Source organism: Sciurus vulgaris, assembly GCF_902686455.1.
Source record: "Sciurus vulgaris genome assembly, chromosome: 1".
In the NCBI taxonomy this organism is placed as follows: Eukaryota; Metazoa; Chordata; class Mammalia; order Rodentia; family Sciuridae; genus Sciurus; species Sciurus vulgaris.
This window is the reverse complement of record NC_136461.1, coordinates 75223406-75238975: the sequence shown is the minus strand read 5'-3', so window position 1 is coordinate 75238975 and position 15570 is coordinate 75223406. Positions and strand designations below refer to the sequence as shown.

The window sequence follows — 15570 nt, the reverse complement described above, 5'->3', positions numbered from 1 at the left end:
GGGGGGGGTGGGTACTAGGGATGAACTCAGGGCACTGAATCACTGAGTCACATCCCCAGCCCTATTTTGTTTTTTATTTAGAGACAGGGTCTCTGAGTTACTTAGTGCCTCACTTTTGCTGAGGCTGGCTTTGAACTTGCAATCCTCCTGCCTCAGCCTCCCAAGCTGCTGGGATTATAGGAATGCCCCATGGTGCCTGGCCAAGCAGTAGGTTTTTTGTTTATTTCTGTTTGTTTTAACTAATGCCATAATGCAATTTGAGCACAGGGTGAAGCAGTTAGAGCTGCAATTTGAGCACAGAGCACTCATTTATCCTTTCACTCAGCAAGACTTCCAACATCTGCTCTCTGCAAAGCATTGAGAGAGGCCCTGATGGACATTGATGAAGAAAATGGACTTAGTTCTGGTCTTCATGGAGCATCAAAGTTGAGGAGTCAGACAACAAACCATCAGCAAACAAGGAAATGTAACTAACATAAATATATAAGGTCATAAATGCTGTAAAGGAGGTAAGTCAGTGTGATGGTGACTGTGGGCAACATACAGAGATCGGGTGCTGCAAGGCCTCCCTGAGAGGACCCAGCCAGCCCAGACTGCAAACCGAGGAGTCAACCCTGGGGAAAGACAAAAAATGGACCTCCAGGTAGAGGCAAGACCGGATCCTTGAGGCCAGACAGAGCTTGCCTTCAACAGTTTGCTCTGCTGTCAATTATGTGAGCAAATCAGTTTGGGGTGAATATTATCGCTAGAAGTGTGAGCTGCAGGGCAAGCTAACGGGGTTCACATCTTCTCCACTGACCAGATTCATGCCCTCCAGTTAGTTTCTTACCCTCTCTGTCCCTTAATTTTCTCCTTTGTATAGCGGGAATAATAATACCTAGTTAATGAATTGTTATGAAGATAAAACTAAATGAAACTTGTAGAGTAGGACTTATCACATGGGAGACATACAAATATTAAGTTTTCTTATTATCATTATCAAATACTATTAAGATTATCTGAACTCAGGGGGTTAAAATGAGAATAATATTAATAAAGCCTATCTCATAAAATTCTGTATATATTCAAATATAAATGTGTGTGTATGAGAGAGAGAGAAGTACATGTGTACATGTGAAGTCAATGTAGTTGAAATTCACCTTTGCTTTGAGTAGACAGTGAACAAATGACTAAATGGGATTTTTCCCTTCCCCAAACTTCCTTTGCTCCCTCATCAACTCTGTGTATACTTGATGAGAGAATGTGTTTCTGCCCTCTTAGGATAAGAGGAGACACAGATGTCAAAGTTGGAGTCTGGGTTTCTAAGGGGTACATTCTTTACAGAAGAAGGGCTTGAATATATTTCCAGATTTATGGCATTTCAAGCTTAGCATTATTTGAAAACATACTTCTAGGATGTTTTAGAGAAAGCACCAAGTCCCTAGTTCTCAGATACCTTCTCAGCTATTCTTCCCATTACATAAAGCAAGGGTTACACCTATAATTTATCCCCCTGGCACTTGTCCTTTCACTTCCTTTCACTCTCTCATCAACATGATGAAAGGAGCTCTGGGATTAAGGTCAGAAAAGCCCTAGGATTCTGCAGATGAAACCTACTATCATGTCTTGTTTATATATAACTTGTTTATATATATAAAATGTTTATTTCCCTATTACAAAGTGAGAAAGCTGGACTATGTGACTGCCCAGCTTACCTCCACCCATGAAGATTTAGGCCTCCAGTTGTAATCAATCCTGAGTTCACCCAGTTACCTTTGCCCTGAATACTGAGGAAATACATGGTTCTAGGTACTGGTTAGAGGCCAACATTTGTGGATGGAAGGGTACCATTTAAACTACACATCATTGTTTCAACAAGCAGAAGTCAAACCCAACTCCCAATTGCCCAGTAATTTCTGACTGCTGTGTGTGTGCATGTGCGTGTGTGTGTGTGTGTGTGTGTGAGTGAAGCACACCTGTGTTAAGCACAATCACAATCAAGCATGTGATTATTTAAGAGCACAATTCTCTTAAAGTGGGTCTAGGGAGATATTGAAAATTCCACTACCACCTTTTACTGTACTCTGATGCTTGAGAAGATGTCTTTAGGTTACAAATTGATCAAAGAAAATACAAAATACTTCATAGTTAGTTTCTTTCCTTTTTCTTTTTTCCTTTGTCTTCTTACTACCCCACTGGACTTACTGTTACTCTTTGTCATTTGCAGTGAAAAGCTCACAGAGCATAAAAGCAAAATCACATCCTTACAGTGATGCATTAAATTTGGACAAGGATAGTTTTCACATTTTTTGTCTTGCATAACAGGTAAATTCGGAAATTGTTTACCCTCTGTTTTTTAACCCTCTCGCTGCTGGGACAGGGCAGGGGCACTATTTAATGAGGGTGCCTTTGAGTTCATTTAGGAAGGAATGCATAGAAGTGCCAACACCTCAACAATATTCTTTGTCATTGTGGTGGAGAAGAAGAGGCTGTCTTCAGAGCATTTCTTTCATACTTTGTAGCTCTAGAAGTAGTCAGTTAATTAGATTCCATGGTTACTGCTATTGTAATATCTGCTTATTTGAAGTGCAAAGATAATCATCAATTGTACACCCTTGACTACACTATTAATGGCTTTAATACCCACATTGTGTTTACATTTTGCATTGTAACGAACACTTAGCTATTGTGGTTTTTAACACGTAGTAATTCAGCAAAGACTGTCTCCACGCAATGCCCTTGCCATTTCATTCTGCAGTATTAAGTGTTGTTTTTCTAGCGAGGTCTTGAAATGTGGGGCATTATGTATGAGTTATGCTAATTTGTTAGGGCAATGAATACATTAATTTCATTAGTAAATGGCCTCAAAGCAATAATTACCAGTGTAGGTGTGTCAAAAGCGATCATGTTCAGTTTTGCCAGTTAATTATTAAGATTTTGTTCTGAGGGGCCCAAATTTGACATCTAGCTTCAATTTCACCATAAATAAAACCCTGAAGTATGTAGGGATGAAGAAATGTAGCCAAGAACTTGTTTTGCACTTACATACTTCCACATTTTGTCCAATTGTGACTGTCAATAAGATGCCAAAATAATTAGTGTCAGTGACATAAAGTTTTAGTAGCCCCCCAAAAGGAACATTTTATTAAAAAAAGCAAGTATACTTTCTTGATATCCTTCTTGGCCTTCCATAACTGGATTTTAAATTATCTACTAAACAGTATGTAACTTACTAAGAAGAATTCCATTTATGATTGTTGTCTGAAGTTCCTCTTTAAGCTAAAACTCACTTTATTTTTTTTAAATAAATGGAATTTTCCTCTAATGGATTAATTGGCTCTGTGAGTCTGCTATATTATTATACCACTTGAACCATTTACTGCTAAGCAGTAATAGTAGAACCTATATTCTAGCATTAATTTTCACAAAAATCTGACATTCTTTTTATAATCATACACCTGTTGGAACCATTTAATGCATCTCCATTTGCTAAAATTATGTGTGAGGTCGTTTAAATCTGAGCAATCACTCGGGCTGTTTATGGAATCTTGGAACACTAACCCATTTTCAGTGTCCTGGTGTCCTGCTCTAATGGGAAAATAATACTCTGCAGAATTTTTGGAGAAAAGAAATCCTGTGAAGTTTGAGGAACAGATGACACACGTGTAAAGAATGAGCACGTGAGCCATGACAGGAGATGGAGCCAGGCAGATGCAAAATGACAGACAGAAGAGGAAGACCTTACACGAGAGAAAGTATAGGAGAGGAGCAGGCAGAGAGCATACTGCTCTCAGAGTTCAACAACACAAAAAAGTCTTGTTGTTTTAAAAGGCTTGTTGTCAAATCAAACACCAACAGTAATCCTCATCCTGGTAATGGTGATGTGAGCATGGAGCCGGCCAGCCAAGACATTGATTTCTAGTTCTAGATTCTTCCTATCTCATTGGAAAATGACAGGTGCTTCTATTTCCCTGATCAATTTTCCAGAAAATGAATCTGTTGATGTAGCCTCTAACATCTATAACAGCCTTTAGTTTTGACTGTGTAACAATTTTTTTTTTTTTAACACTCACAAACTTCAACCAGATTCCTGAGATCTGAAGCAAGTTTTCATGTGTAATAAGCCACCCTAACCCAAGGATTTGGAAAGACAGATTATTTTACTCAAGAGCAAGTTTACCTGGGTGGTAATGAACTGAATACTGTTTATTTTGATGGATCAAACCTGTTTAGATAAAGGTAAGTCTCTCCATTTGTGATGCTGGCTCTCAGTGTTAAGAATTGTTACTTCTCCCTTTCAAATAATACAGGATTCCACACTTTTGAAGTGACTCTGGTTTAAACTAACAAAGTTTAAACATTATTTAAAGATACTTGATTGACATTAATTTATTTTAAGTAGGATCTTTGGTGGTAATCTTGATTTAACTATTGCTACATTGAAACATGTTTATAGACATGAATTGCTGTTTTTGTGAAATGTACACTGGAAGATTGAGAATCCAAGTAGCCCTCTTCTACTTGAAGATATTAAGCTAAGACACAAGGTTTTACTTGCTCATTTAAATGGAAAGTTTAGAGGATTTAGAGTGGAGTTGCAGAGTAGAAATGAAGAACTGGGGCCTCTGCATTAAACATCTCCAAGATTGCCCTGTTACATCATATTCTGAATGAAAGACAGCATTAGGAATAGTGTCATGTACAGCCTGGGTAGTCACACAGAGTAGATCTGGGTTTGTCTAAACTCTGCCATTTGTTCTCTGAATTACCTTGAACAAGTCACATAATCTCCCTCTTCACATCTGTTAAATGGCAATAACACTATATTACCTGCTTCCCAGAGATGTCATGAAGATTAAATGAGCTAATGGACACTGACAAGCATGGCATATGGAAAAAGCCCAGTAAATATTACTTATCATGAGCAGTGAAATCATTTTTATTAAGCAGTAATGCCAGAACTCTGTAAAAATAGGAGGCCTAAATATAAGGCATGCTTTCTCTGCCCCAATTCCCAATGACACTTCAGACCCGAGAGGCTTCACGTATTAGCTCAGTCGCAGATCTTCAGGCTTACAGGCCTTTTCAGTCTTACACTCTGATACAGGAATTTGAACCTCTCACTAGGTCCCTATATATCTCTTAGCGGTTCACCAATATTTTTTGCTGGGTCAACTCCCTTCATTCATTGTCTCTTGGTTTGTTTTTTCTTCTCCCACGTTCCTCCTACTGTCTCCACCATCCCCACAGTGCTCTCCTGTTCCCCCAGTGACAGTCATTATCCAGATCAATCATCTATAGCTCTGGCATGCTTCCCTTGCCCCCATGTCCTGTATAGAACATGTGAGCACTTAGCCTGACTCACACAGAGAACCTGCACAGTGAGGGTGGAGCCAACCAATTTTATACAGAAATACCCGAAAGGAATTAAACTCTTAAACAGTATTCCCCTGAATCTCTTTCTTGCAGCCTGTCACAAGATACTTACAAGTGTTACTACAAATTTAGAGTACTATTATGCACCATCAATTGTGCTAAGCCTTTACATAATTTTATTATTTAATAATCACTAACTTATAAGTATAAATATTATTGCTCCTTTAGGGGTGATAAAACCAAGACTTGGAGAGAGTTTGAGTTACCTGACCAAATTCATATAGCTGGTAAAGTATTGAAATATTTATTTAAACTCACATGTGATTTCAAAGCCCATTCTCTTAACCACTACCTTCTACTCCTTTCCCCTAGATGTTATAGATTCTGACTGTTTGAGTCAAATCTATCATTCAGACATAAGTCTTGAAGCATTTACATAAAAGAAAAATAAGGAAAACTTTACCACTATGCATAACCTATTTTCCACCTTACTTCTTAAAGTTTTAACCCTATTCCTTCCTTCTTGAAAGAATTTTATTTTTCAGAATGGAGGAATATCATTAATGGAAGAAACATCAGAAACCCATAAACTAATGATACAAAAGTTGTAGAACTATTAAAATAGCTATGCATATGTCTATTACACATCTGCTGTCAGGTAGGGGGTATATTATAATCCAAGCAGGCCATGCTTTAAGCATGGAGGATACTAGCAGCTAAGCTCAAATGACACCTAATAGACCCATTCAGTTAATATTGCTGCATATGAGATGGAGCAAATCACTTCAGAATCCATCTTATTTGGTTAAATAAGTGGGTTCCAAGCTCCTGAGTAGCAGTGGAGTTAATACTAGATATAAGTCAAGCCAAAGCCAAGGGTTACCTCAAATAACATTGCATTTTTTTACTGATACTTTTAATACCTTTTTATTTATATTTGAAGATTATAGATATGGATATGACTAATAAAATAGATTTTAAAACACGTATGTGGATGATCATGAGACTTCATCACAAAATAAAATAGGTTCTCCCAATAGAAAAGATGGAGAAGTTGAATACTCTGTTTCAGCCTCAAGTATCTCACTTTTGAAACTTAAGCAAGACATAAATACAGGTTCCAAAGGTATTCCTGTCTCTCCTTAACGAGAGAATGTGTACATTCATTCCGCAAAGCCCCAAAACAAATGTTACACTTCTGCAGCTTTATGTAGGAGCAACAGACCCAGGTCTATAGGGAAAAGGAAAGGATGAAAGGAGAGAAGGTGATTTCTACTATCCAATCTGCAATTTTTGCTGATGCCACTGTCCTTCTCTTTAAACCTGCAACTATTAAAAGATAAGATGCTGCCAGAGTTAAAGCAAGTCGCATGACAAGGAGGAGGCAGGGGAAGTCTTTGTCTTCCTGCTCTGCTGCACACCCACCAGGGCTTGTCTGCTGTGGTGCATTCTGCAATATCCTTCAAAGCACACAGTTGGAGATAGGTGGATGGAGAGACTGAGGGCCCAGGGAGCCAGAAGACCCTAGTAACATAGTTTGGTTTTGAAAGAGCCCTCAATGCCTAGCCCAGAGAAACCATAGTGTCTCAGATTCTGCCTCCCAGTATCCCCACACTCCGACACCTCTGAGATCACTGCTTTGTTCCATCATATTTGAAAACTGCCCAACTCCAGATGCATTCGACGTGGCCCAGCAGCCAAGACCTGCCTTAGCACATACCATCTCTTGGATTCCAAGAAGAAAGCTGTCCCTGTAGGATTGCCACACTCTTTGCAGAGATCTCCAAGTTGTCACATTAAAGCCAGGCCACAGATCTCTGCCAGGTGGCAAGTGTGCCCATCAGGAAGAAAGCACAGTTGTTTTCTCTTCTAACAGAAGTTGAGCAATGCTCTACTAGCAGAGCTAGAATGTGAATCTAGAACTCGTTAAACAGGTTGTCTCTCTACTTATGCTCATGGATTTAGGTGAAATCTGAACTTCTGAATTTTAAATTAATATTTATGGCACAATTTAATATACATTTAGTAATGTAAAGAAACTGATTGAAAGATGTGGTTTGCACATAAGCCCCACCAGAAACTCATTTACTAACAGAATCCAACCCTAAGTAAAATAAACAGCTTTGCTTTCTACTGACATTTTATAACCACCTTAAGGGAAAGGTGGAGAGGGGAATTGGGTTTCCATGTGGATTTAATTCGAGAACTTCCCGAGAAACTGCTTGAAGGCAATACAGTAGTGAGCCAACTTTCTTCTGTTAAGTCACAAAAAAATAGACTGTACCAAATAGAGGGGATCAACCACAGCTGCAAAGAGGAAATTTAGAATTATCATCAGACCCATATCAGAAGGTCCTTTATGTTTATAGCTTCATAAAAGTTCACAGTTAGAGTATTTGCTGCCAACTAATAAAAAAGTAATGAAAAATTTTGCAGAATTTTTTGTGTAGACAGCAGTTACCTAATCCCTAAATCCTGATGAATTCATATATTCAAAAATATTTAAAAGGCAAAATATACCCAAGAATTTATTTGTGATCCCTTTAAAGGCACAGGTCTCAACCTCATTAACAGATGAGAAACAACGATATTGTTTGGCTGTACATCAGTATGCGTATGAAAACATATTCCAATTTCTTTATTGCCCAAATATTCAAAAAACTATAATTAAGCAATGACACTCCAGGGTGAATGTTATTAGGTAATAATGAAGGCCTTGTCCCTTTAATGCCCCTTGATGTTTGTTATTACCCAGAAACCCCTGGCTTCTGTGTCTTTTTGTGATTATAAAGGAAATCTCTTTTACCTTTATTTTTAAAATGAATTCTAACAAGAGAGCTTTTGTGTAAACTGTACTAAACACATCCATCCATTCAGAGGAACGTGGTTCCTATTGGAGGGGTGAAAGGAAGACATGAAAAGCGCTTGAAAATATTTCTTCTGCTATTTTTGGTGCTGAGCATTTCCCCCAGTGTATTTTTAATATGAACGAGCAGACACCTTCTGTGTGTTTCATAAGTTTCTCATGTCTCCCTTCCTGTCCGCAACCCTCCCTCAGCCCCACACCGTCAACCTGGCCTGGTCTGGCTAGGAGGCTTTAGTCTCAAACAGATTGCCACTAACCTTTACTTTTCATTAGGGAGCACAGAGTTAGGCAATGGGGGAGGAGGAGAATTAAAACTGGAGGTGTTTCAAGCGGCTGTACTACATTATGCCACTATATGATAAAGTCATATAGTTTGAAATGAAAGGTGAGGTATATGACTTGCGATCTGGCATTAAAATTCATTGCTGTGTAGAGCTCATAAAAATCTGTATATAAATGTTGCTGCTATTATTTATGAATAATAATTGTATGATAATGCTTCCTCTTTAGTTAATTATTTGTGTAGAGTCCTAAGAACATTTACCTATTATTATTATTTATAAAATCTGTTCATTTATTTAGTGCTATGTGCCAAGCACTGTCTTAACATACTTACATACATTATCTCAGTTAATCTTCACAATAACTGGTATATAATGCATTTATAAACCTGAGTTATAGTTGGTAAGTTCTCCTAAGTTATGAAACTAGTGGGTAGTAACAAAAGATCTCTGCCCAGATTAGTCAGATCAAAAGCCCAATATCTTAACTAGTTCACTCCATAAATCATTGTCATCCCCAGACCCATGATAAGTAAATAAAGAGTAGTCTTTTACAGCTAAAGAAACCAAGACTTAGAAACAATTAACTTATAAATGTCACATAGTTATCCAGCAGTGGACCAGGGAATAGAAAGCAGACATTTCTGAATATGGCTCACTGCCTTGACCGCAAAACCACGTCGCCTGAACTCTTTTGATGATCCTTTCTTTGGGAGTGGTTATTAACGTTGGAAAGCTTGAACGACCATGATGGAAGTCTAGATTAGCACCAATTGCATTTTTTTATTAACAAAAATATAAGCTTACCCATGAGAGCTACTGCCTGGGAGGTATGAAAGAAATATCCAGACAGAGGATCAAAATAAAACAAACCCAATTTAAAAGCCCTCCTTTTACCATAAATTTGGTGCACTAGAGGTCAAATCAGACCCCTGGGTGCAAATAAAGTTGAGCACATCTCTCACTTAACACAGATGTTTTACTGTCCTCTGACAACCACTTTTATTTTATTTTATTTTTTGGGGGGTAGCAATTCCATTTTATATGTATAAAATGGAAATGCTACCAGCTTGGAGGTTTTGGAAATTTTCAGGGCTTTTGGACATTCTTTTTCCAGTGAGCATGTGAATCAAGAAAATACAGAACATAGAACAAACCTTTCTCTCTCTCTCTCTCTCTCTCTCTCTCTCTCACACACACACACACACACACAAACACACACACACACACACACACACTCCAAAAAGAGACAAAAAAGCTCTCTGTCAAGAACCCCTTGCAGTCCCCACCCTGCCATTTGCATCCTGTCCTGCTGAGATAGATTTCAGGAGGGCAAGCCACCTAAGTACCCCTCCACTTGCCCATTGTGCTGATTTTGCAGGCATATCATTTTTCACCAGAGCACAGTTGCCAAGTACCGGCAAGACGCCCTGGTAAAAAAACCCACACCTCACCGTCTGCAGTCGCCCTGCCTGTCCCCTCAGACCCAGCCATTCCATCATCCCGCGTGGAATGCCTGGAGCTGTTTGTTGAACTGCTTCATGTTACTCTTTGACTGAGAGAGAGACAAATGTTCCATATTATCTTTAATTTCCATAAAATTGTTTTAATCTTTGCTTTATAATAAATGTATAACGGTGCCCTCAGGGGATCTCTGTTTTGTATTATAGGTGTCTCCATTGGAGTTATGTGCAAGATAGAACTGCTCAGCATTTGCCTTTCACCCAAAGGACTCAAAAGATACTTGGAAACAAAAGATTCCTTCGGGAATCATCCATAAGCATAAAATGGAAAATTTCCTTTCCCCCAGTATGTCTCCATCCAGCTTCCTTATCCTGGAGTCATGGTTATTAGCTACATCAGATCCGGAACCTGAGTAGCAGGAGCTGGGAGAGATTTACCTTCTATCTGATGGTACCAGGTTTTGGTGTAATTGTTATACATGCATATATGCGTATGTCATTAAAATACATCATATATATATACACAGAGCTGTAAGAATATAATTAATTAAATAAACCAAAAGCCTCCACCAATGTTTAAATTTCACAGCTCCAATGACTCTTTAATATACCAGCATGATGAAAAAGGAGAAGGGGAGGAGGTGGGAATGGGGAAGGTCCCATGAATACATTTTTTGACATTTTGTTTATTATCATTTTATCTAGGCTAGTGGTAAATGGATGGACTTGTCAGCAGAAATCTCTTGGTGAAGTAAATAAAGAATCTTAATAGGCAGGGAGAAGAGAACTAACGGCAAATTGCTCACAAAGAGATCTAATTTATTGGTTTCTTTTTCACTGAGATTCTGTTCTGGATTCTGGCTTTGCCAGAAGAAACAGCTGAATGATGACATGAATCCACGTGCAGAGAAAGTGCTCTATCCAGTAGAAAGGGGAAGCAGCAGGATTCTCTGTGGCCTTACCCAGCTTCTTCTGGAAGTTAGCTGCCGAATGTAATGGTACCTCACACAAAGCTCAAGCCAAGAAGGTTGCCTTTATTTTTATTTTTTGGTCTCTTAATAAGCCCATGCTGCATTCACGAAAGAAAAATATTGAATGTGGCCACACCAGTTATAACATTATGACTATTTGGGTTTAAGTATAATAAAGACACCAACAAGAGTTCCTCAGTTATTAATATTTTTTTCAGGTTAAAAGGCAGCAATAAATCATGAAGAGCATTTCCAAGCAGTAGCATTTTTATAGAAAATTGCTTGCTATTTAAGCAAAATATTTGTTCTTCATCTCAGGAAAATATGCGAATGCTTCTGAACAAGGAGCTATTTTACTTACAGTCTACCTCCTATAATTAGTCCCAAACCTACTTTAATTTTATTTTTTTTTGTATTTATTTATTTATTTTTTTTTTGCTTGCCTGGATCACAGAAAAATGGGGCCCAAATTTGCTTTGGTCAAGTGGGCAGTTCTTTCATGAGTAGCCTAACTTTTTCCACAAAGTGAAGGGTTCTGACTTCAAATACTCATTTGTTGTCTCCTTCCTTCTGAAAGCGCGAGAGTCCTTTTGCATCTCTCTTTGGGCATGGATGAAGCAAGTGAAATAGAGGGTTTTGATCCAGTAGAGATGGCTAAGACTTACCCTCCATCATTTGTAAGTATAGAAGAAACTCCTCCACTTGTGCATTTTGGAAAAGTCCCTTCCCGGAAACCCTGAGCCCAGAGATCTGCTCAGGATGCTGCCATTTATCTCCAAAAGTTGGATTATTTACATCTTTGGGCAGGGGTTGGGAGGAGAAGGTCACAGAGATATTAACCTATCTTTCTTCACTCCTGGATTGGACTTATAGATTAGCAGGAAGTAATGGATATTTTAGACTCTTGCATAGTGCTCATTTGACCTCTCAACTTCATTATAGCTTCTTAAGGAAGCCAACAATTTAGACTGACTACCTCTTAGTGAGCACACAGCTAATGATAGTCTATTCTTCGTTCATTTACACTGGAAGGAAAATGTAATCATGAACATGTTTAAATATTCCCTTTGGCCAAAAACAACTGTGTCAACAGCAGATGGAATCAGGTCCATAGGTGAAAAACAAACTAGTCCACGGTCACCGAGGAGGATGGCATGCCAATTTCATATTCTGAATTAAACATGTTTTTTTCTCTCTTGAACATAAGTTCCTAAAAAGAGTTCCTGGCATTCCAAGTAATGATTGTAAATCTACCAAGTTAATTTATGAACCAATAAAGTCCTGTCAAGTCTCCTTCTCATCTTCTGGAAAACAGGTCTGCAGAGAGAGGGGGGGAAAGCCCAGCTAGTTACTAAGGAAATACATTCTTGCTTCCTGAATATTCCTCCTAAGCCTTGCTTTGGAGTCAGTTTCTGTGCACTATGAAATATGGAAATCCCTTCAAACACAGAAAGTATTTGGGGTGATAATAGTCTACATTGTTAGATAGTAAGGCTTTAAGGAAATTAACAATAAATGCATCATTATTATATCCAAACTACCATCAGATTAAATTCAAAACTCTAAATGAAAAGCTGAGACATTCAGTTGCTCAGACACATAACATAAAATCAAGGCTGTTACAAGGAGACAGTATTTAAGATGTGCCCCCCTCCTCCCTTTTCTCCTAAGTAAACACCTTGTAAATTTGTCTAAAATTTTCAAATTTTGCATTAATTGAGTCTGCTTGACTATTCGTTTGAATTTTGGTGTGAAAATACATCAAATTGTAACGCACAAAATGCTGCACTCTCAAGCCACATTTCATAACATGATTTCATCAGATGGTCTTAATTTTCTGCATGACATTATCTTTTCAAGCTGACATAAGACTGGGCTATGATATTTGCATACTTAAGACAGAACAAGCAGCTTAACTATGTTTCTGCTTGTGTGGGAATTTGAGGCATTTTTACTTTAAGGAATCAAACAAATAAACCTTAAAAAAATTTTTCTTCTATGAATGATTTTTTTCTTGCCTTGTAATGAAAGAAACACTGTGAACTATTTTTAAATGATGCTGTAGTATCCAACAGCTGTCTTAATATATTTGAGATGTATATATCCTTTCTCTTGAAGGCCTCTGTGTTAGTCAGCTTTCCATCACTGTGATGGAAATACTTGACAAGAACAACATAGAGGAGGAAAAATTCCTTTTGGGTTCACAGTTTCAGAGTTTCTGTCCATGGTCAGACAACTTCATTCCTCTGGGTCCAAGATGAGGCAGACTATCATAGCAGAAGTGTATGACAGAGAAAAGCTGCTCAGCTCAGGGCAGCCTGGAAGCAGAGAGCAAGAGAGGGAGGAGCCAGGGACAAAATGTAACCCACAAGGGCTTGCCCCCAGTGACCTACTTCCTCCAACCACACCCCACATGCCTATAACCACCACCCAGTAATCTATTTAAATTGTTAATCTACTGATTAGGTCACAGCTCTCAATCTGATTATTTCACCTCTGAACATTCATGCGTTGTCTCACACATAAGCTTTTGGTGAATACCACATATCAAGACCATAACTCTGTCCACCTGTTTATCTATTTACCTATATATCTACCTATTATATATCTACATTTGGTTCTGTTTCTTTGAAAAACCCTAATACAGTGGAGAAGAACAGGAATTCATTTCTCCTTCTTTCAATTCCATCTTCTTTCCAGCACATTCCACCATCTTCCCTTTCAGAAGGTTTATAACAAGATGAGACTGTAAAAATGTTAGTATAACTTGGAGAAAAAGATAGTTGCCCTCCTACTTACTTATTGAAATTTCATCAGTGAAAACCAATTTTTTTAATTGGTCTTTGTTTTAATGAAAAGGAGATAGTGTATTGGACTGTCTCTAATAAGCATAGTCTTGGCATAATATATACACAGTAATAATTCTGGTTATAGCACACTGAACCTAAAATTCTCTTATTGAGTTCACCAGTGGTCTCCATATTCCCAAGTTCATCAATGCATTTTAATCCATCTCTCATTAACATCTAACATAGCTGATCACTTATCTTGAAATATGTTCATGGGCTGCTGAGGCACCATGTAGGTCAGCTTCCCCTCATTGGCCATGCGTTCTCCAACTTCTTTTCCGATTCTGCTCTCTCCCTGACCTACAGCTTTGAATACCATCCACATGCTGAGAACATCCTGCTGTGTACCTTCACACTTAACCTCTCTTCTGATCTTCAGATTATAGGTCAAACTTCCTATACAATACCCACTTAGATATTTAATATTCATTTGTCAGTGAAGAATGTATGCCCCAGTGAATAACAGAAGACTTGACTGTCATGGATGGGTTTAAACAGAATGGCTTATTTATGCCACACAGTGGGTTTTTCTGGAGCTTGACAGTCCAGAGCTGATCCTGTTGCTCTATGACAACTTCAGGGACCCACTTTCCTCTGCCTGCAGCTCCACCATGCATTTGCTGGGTGTTTGGTTTCTATCATCACAGGTGCCTGCTGCAACTCAGGTATCCTATCTGCATTCCAGGAAGAAGGGGAAAGGCTGGAGGTGCAGAGGACAGAAACCTTTTCCTCATGAGGATATGCCTTGTTTTACTTTTTCCAGAGAGTCCAGTTGGGCCTGTCTATCATTTCTTTACTAGTCAGTATTCTATCCCATGGTCACTCTTGACTGTAAGGGAGGTTGGAAATTGGAGCATTTCATTTTTCATTTTGTACCCAAAGTAAAGAAGGAAGAGGGGACAGGAAAGGTTGCTGACTGAGACAGACACCATCTGCCAAGGCACCTGACATTCCACAGCCTCAACCTCTACATAGGCACCTTTGCACTTTTTGTTCTCAAACTAAAAAGTATTGTCACCATCATTGATTTTTCTCTTCCTCTTAGACTACACATCAAACCTATCAGCAAATCCTTCCAACGGTGCCCAGACTCCAACCAAGTCATCCCATCCCTTCCATTTTACCCTTAGTCTTCGCTTCCATCATCTCTTGCTTGGATTGTTACAAAACACCTCTCACTGTCTCCCTACTTTCTAACTTGACCCTGGGGGTTATTCTCTACTCAGAGGCCAGGTGACCCTTTTAAAACCTCACATCACTTCTCCCTCAAAACCCTCTGCTGACTTCCACTTCACCCAGTGACTACAATAACGTCTTTGTTCTTGCCCAAATCTTCTGGATCTCCCTCTGCTACACCAACATTGACTTCCTGGAGTTGTTCCAGCTTCCGACTGCATTCTCCTGCCTTGGGACCTTTGCAGATTTCCCTGTGCCTCAAACACTGGATTGCTTCTCGTCTGTGAGTCTTACTTCCCCACTTCCTTTAGGCCTCTGTTTAAATGTCATATTGTCATAGGGACTGTCCCTGAATTCCTTACATAAAAGTGGCAACTCCACCCAATGCTATCTCTTTCCATCTTTTTATATTGCTTTAGTTCTCTTCGTGACCACAAAATATTTAGTATGTTGCTTTTTTATGTGTAGGCTCATCTATTTTCTGTTCCCTCAACTAGAACATATCTCCATGATACTGGGGCCTTAAATTTATTTATTGTCTGCACGTAGTAGTCACTCAGTATACATGTAGTAAATTAATGTTTACAGAGTGCCAGAACAATGATAAGT

General features: G+C 38.7%; 1 long non-coding RNA gene across 1 annotated transcript; it reads left to right on the top strand.

Moving 5' to 3' along the window:
- The first annotated feature begins 334 nt into the window (after window positions 1-334).
- LOC306659711 lies at window positions 335-10559 on the top strand. The gene is made up of 4 exons (XR_013763394.1): window positions 335-509; window positions 2207-2304; window positions 4066-4218; window positions 10173-10559. It is a non-coding gene; the product is annotated as an uncharacterized lncRNA (long non-coding RNA).
- The last annotated feature ends 5011 nt before the right edge of the window (window positions 10560-15570 follow it).